This window comes from Triticum urartu, chromosome 7 (genome assembly GCF_003073215.2).
Source record: "Triticum urartu cultivar G1812 chromosome 7, Tu2.1, whole genome shotgun sequence".
In the NCBI taxonomy this organism is placed as follows: domain Eukaryota; kingdom Viridiplantae; phylum Streptophyta; class Magnoliopsida; order Poales; family Poaceae; genus Triticum; species Triticum urartu.
The window spans coordinates 74,895,918-74,901,917 of record NC_053028.1 but is presented as its reverse complement, the minus strand read 5'-3'; positions in this window follow the sequence as shown (position 1 = coordinate 74,901,917).

Sequence of the window (6,000 nt, the reverse complement as noted above, 5' to 3'; positions counted from 1 at the left end):
GTTTGCCCTTGTTTTGGACTCTAACTTGTACGATTTGAATGGAACTAACCCGGACTGACATTGTTTTCAGCAGAATTGCCATGATGTTGTATTATGTGCAGAAAACAAAAGTTCTCGGAATGACCTGAAACTCCACGGGATGTCTTATAAAAAATAATAAAAATCCTCGCCAAAGATGAAGACCAGGGGGCCCACACCCTGTCCACGAGGCTGGGGGGCGCCCCCCCTAGGGCGCGCCCCCTACCTCGTGGGCCCCCTGGACCTCCTCCGACGCCAACTCCAACTCTATATATTTGCTTTCGGAGAGAAAAAAATAAGAGAGAAGAAATCATCGCATTTTACGATACGGAGCAACCGCCAAGCCCTAAAACCTCTCGGGAGGGCTGATATGGAGTCCGTTCGGGGCTCCGGAGAGGGGGATTCGTCGCCATCGTCATCATCAACCATCCTCCATCACCAATTTCATGATGCTCACCGCCGTGCGTGAGTAATTCCATCGTAAGCTTGCAGGACGGTGATGGGTTGGATGAGATTTATCATGTAATCAAGTTAATTTTGTTAGGGTTTGATCCCTAGTATCCATTATGTTCTGAGATTGATGTTGCTATGACTTTGCTATGCTTAATGCTATGACGTATTATGTTTTCATGAATATATGTGAGTTCTTGATCCTATCTTGCAAGTCTATAGTCACCTACTATGTGTTATGGGATGGCAACCCCGAAGTGACAATAATTGGGACCACTCCCGGTGATGACCATAGTTTGAGGAGTTCATGTATTCACTATGTGCTGATGCTTTGTTCCGGTTCTCTATTGAAAGGAGGCCTTAATATCCCTTAGTTTCCATTAGGACCCCGCTGCCACGGGAGGGTAGGAGAAAAGATGTCGTAGGAGAAAAGATGTCATGCAAGTTCTTTTCCATAAGCTCGTATGACTATATCCGGAATACATGCTTACATTACATTGATGAATTGGAGCTAGTTCTGTGTCACCCTATGTTATGACTATTACATGATGAACCACATCGGCATAATTATCCATCACTGATCCCAGTGCCTACGAGCTTTCCATATACTTTCCATTATACGTTACATATCACAACAAAATACCAAAAATATTACTTTGCTTTCGTTTACTCTTTTGTTACCGTTACCACCACTATCATATTACTGTGCTACTAAACACTTTGCTGCAGATACTAAGTTTCCAGTGTGGTTGAATTGACACCTCAGCTGCTAACACTTGAGAATATTCTTTGGCTCCCCTTGTGTCGAATCAATAAATTTGGGTTGAATACTCTACCCTCGAAACTGTTGCGATCCCCTATACTTGTGGGTTATCAAGACCTTTTTGCGCCGTTGCCGGGGAGCATAGCTCTATTCTTTGAGTCACTTGGGATTTATATCTGCTGGACACTATGAAGAACTTGAAAGACGCTAAGACAACAATTTATCCCTCAACTACGAGGGGAGGTAAGGAACTGCCATCTAGCTCTGCACTTGATTCACCTTCTGTTATGAGTAAGCTTGCGACACCTAAACCTGCTTCTGCTATTCGTTCTGATATGTCGCATGTTATTGATGATGCCACTTCTGCTATGCATGATACTTATGATGAAACTGCTTCTATGCCTGATACTACTGTGCCCCTTAGTGAATTTCTTGATGAACAAATTGCTAGGGCTAGAGAGAAAGAAATTATTGAATCTGATTATAATGATGAAAGTGATGATGAAGATATGCCTGTTATTCCTGAGGGTTATGTTTTTGATATGGAATCTTCTGCCGCTATTTTAGCTTGCAAAGATAGATATGAGCTCAAGAGGTTATTAGCTAAATGGAACAAAGAATCACTTAGAGATAAAATGAAACCTGACCCTGCTTTTGCTACTTCACCTTGTGTTCCCGATAAGGATTATGAATTCTCTGTTGATCCTGATATAATTACTTTGGTTGAATCTGATCCTTTTCATGGCTATGAATCTGAAACTGTTGTGGCACATCTTACTAAATTAAATGATATAGCCACCCTGTTCACTAATGATGAGAGATCGCGCTACTTTTATATCCTTAAATATTTCCGTTCTCATTAAAGGGTGATGCTAAGATATGGTTTAATTCTCTTGATCCTGGTTGTGTGCGTAGTCCCCAGGATATGATTTATTACTTCTCTGCTAAATATTTCCCTGCTCATAAGAAACAAGCTGCTTTAGAAATATACAACTTTGTGCAAATTAAAGAAGAGAGTCTCCCACAAGCTTGGGGGAGGCTTCTCAAGTTACTTAATGCTTTGCCTGATCATCCTCTTAAGAAACCTGAAATACTTGATATCTTTTATAATGGACTAACCGATGCTTCCAGAGATTACCTGGATAGTTGTGCTGGTTCTCTTTTCAGGGAAAGAACACCGGATGAAGCTGAAATTCTATTGAATAATATGTTGACAAATGAAAATAATTGGGCACCTCCTGAACTGAGCCAGCTCCTGCTCCAATTACTGAGCCTATTCCTAAACCAACTCCGAAGAAGAGAGGTGTTCTATTTCTCAGTCCCGAAGATATGCAAGAGGCAAAGAAATCTATGAAAGAGAAAGGTATTAAAGCTGAAGATGTTAAGAATTTACCTCCTATTGAAGAAATACATGGTCTTAATTCCGCCTGTTGAAGAAACATATGATCTTAATCCTTTATTATTGAAGAACCTCCTGATCCCGATATCCCGACACAGGTAGTAAAGGTAAATTCTCTCTATAGATTTGATGAAGGTGATATCCCTCACTATAAGTCTGCTAGGCAATGCTTTGATGAGTTTGATAATTTTATTGTCAAACAAGAAAATTTCAATGCTTATTTTGGTAGACAATTGAAATATGATTCCGATTATGATTAAATACTTGGGTGATTATATGGCTAATATTAAAGGTGAACTTAAACTTGTTAGCAAACATGCTTCTATGGTTACCACTCAAGTAGAACAAGTACTTAAGGCTCAATGGTTACCACTCAAGTAGAACAAGTACTTAAAGCTCAAAAAGAAGTGCTTGATGAAATGAATAGTAAGAAAAATTATTATGCTGTTAGAGTGGCTACTAGAACTGGTGGAATGACTCTGGAACCTTTGTATCCTGAAGGCTACCCTAAGAGAATCAAGCAAGACTCTGAGAGAAATAATATGGATGTTCCTAGTTCTTCTAAAAAGAAGAAAAAGAAAAATGATAGAATTGTGCAAACTTCTAGTGAACCTATTGCTGAACCACCTGATAATCCAAATGATATCTCTATGTCTGATGCTGAAACACAATCTGGTAATGAACATGAACCTAGTGAAAATGTTAATGACGATGTTCATGATGATGCTCAACCTAGTAATGATAATGATGTAGGAATTGAACCTACTGTTGATCTTGATAACCCACAATCAAAGAATCAATGTTATGATAAAAGAGACTTTGTTGCTAGAAAACATGGTAAAGAAAGAGAACCATGGGTTCAGAAACCCATGCCTTTTCCTCCCAAACCATCCAAGAAAAAGGATGATGAGGATTTTGAGCGCTTTGCTGAAATGATTAGACCTATCTTTTTGCGTATGCGATTGACTGATGTGCTCAAAACAAATCCTTATGCTAAGTATATGAAGGATATCATTACTAATAAAAGAAAGATACTGGAAGCTGAAATTTCCACCATGCTTGCTAATTACACTTTTAAGGGTGGAATACCAAAGAAACTTGGAGATCCCGGAGTACCTACTATACCTTGCTCCATTAAAATAAATTATATCAAAACTGCTTTATGTGATCTTGGAGCCGGTGTTAGTGCTATGCCTCTCTCTTTATATCGCAGACTTGATTTGAATAAGTTGACACCTACTAAAATATCTTTGCAAATGGCTGATAAATCAACTGCTATACCTGTCGGTAATTGTGAGGATGTGCCTATTGTGGGTTCAAACATTACTATTTTAACGGACTTTGTTATTCTCGATATTCCCGAGGATGTTAGTATGTCTATTATTCTTGGAAGACCTTTCCTTAACACCGCAGGGGCTGTTATTGATTGCAACAAAGGCAATGTCACTTTTCATGTTAATGGTAATGAGCATACGGTAAACTTTCTGAGGAAACAACCTCAAGTTCATAGTATCAACTCTATTGGAAAAATTCCATCGATTTTGTTTGGAGGTTTTGAATTTCCTCTTCCTACTATCAAGAAGAAATATGATATACTTATTATAGGGGATGTGCATATCCCCATTGAGGTAACATAGTGTTATTCGAAATTTCTCTGGTTCCATGATTATCGGAATGAGTTTGTTAACAAGACTTGATCAACCTTGTTAGTGGATTCCTTTTGATGAGTATGAGATGGATGAAACTAGAAGCACAAACTTCTATACACTCTCCATACTTTCTGTAATTATTTGAAATAAAGTAAAAATAGTATTTTTCAGTCTGTTTCCTGATTTATCCGTGCAATATAAAAATATCCCGAAAATAAAAGTCCTTAGAATGCCATGCCAATTTAATATGATTTTTTTGGGAATATTTGAGGATTTTCTGTGCAAAAATTACTGCGGGGGAGCTGCCACCTGGCCACGAGGGTGGAGGGCGCGCCCTACCCCCCTGGGCCACCCCCTGCCTCGTGGGCCCATGGTGGCCCTCCTCCACTTATCCCAGATCTCCTTGCTCAAAGCACCTCTCGCAAAACTGCTTGGGGAGATTGTTCCTTGGTGTGTAACTCCTCCATTGGTCCAATTAGTTTTTGTTCTAGTGCTTTATTCTTTGCAAATTTTTGCTGCCTTGGTGACCATGTTCTTGAGCTTGCATGTCAAATTTATATGGTTCCAAGTAGTTCTAATGCTTGATATAGGCTCTAGGCACTTGCAGGAGTAGTTGCTATCAGTTTTATTGAAGTTGGTTCACTTTTGTTTGAAGTTACTAAAAATTTCAGAAATTTTTCAGAGAAAAGCAATATGCTTAGGAAGATGTTCTAAGGTGGTTCCTCTAAGAAGCAAGGACCAAGGATTGCTATGCGGGATGCTGACGAGGAACCACCAAGAGACGCTCTAGTGCGACCTTGCGAATGGCCGTCGGAAAATTTTATGGATCGTGCAGGAATTAAAGAAGAATTTAAAGCATATTTGCACAATTCCGGTCTTGAGGATTTTGAGGCTAACAAATGACCCCAGTATCATGATCTCACAAGTTCATTTGTGAGGAGGTTTGAGTATTCATCTTCGCGTAATTCTCCTTCAGTCATGTTTGATCTTTATGACAAATCTTATACCATGGACTTAGAGGATTTCACTTTTGCTTGCAAACTTCCATCGTGGGGCAGTGTTAGGGATCCCCCTAAATCTGAATTTAGAAACTTTCTTGCTAGTATAATTGTAGGGGAATCTAGAGATATAATGCAGGCTGCCATACGGAGCATTCACTTTCCTGCTATACATTATTTTGCTCTCTTCATCGGTAGATGCATAAATGCTAAGGATGAAGCATGTCACATGTGTGTCCCTGACCTTAGCATTCTTAGGAGTGCTGTGTTAGGAGACCAATCTTATCATATGGGAGCCATTGTAGCTCGTAGGTTGCATCACAATAGATTTAATGGGGATTTCTTTGGAGGAATTTATGCAACCCGCTTAGCTAATTTTCTTGAGGTAGACATTCGCGAGGGTGATACGGAGTTGCCTCCTGCATATTTAGATTATAACTCTATGGTTTCGCACCAGTTTGTCGAGAGGCTTGAATCACCTCTCTTATATCGTTTAATTTTTAATAAACGGCATGTTGTCCGTATTACTCTCCCTGCTCCTGCCTTCTTTGATTCCCAGGCGAAACAAAGATATACTATTACCAGAGAAGAGTCGTATGAGAACGAGAGGAGAGCGGAGGCAGCCCGACTCCACGCAGCAGCTCAGCAGGCGATAACCGCTGCATCACAGTATGATCCTAGCTATTCTTCGTCGCAGTACGACCCCAGCTACACCTACGGGTA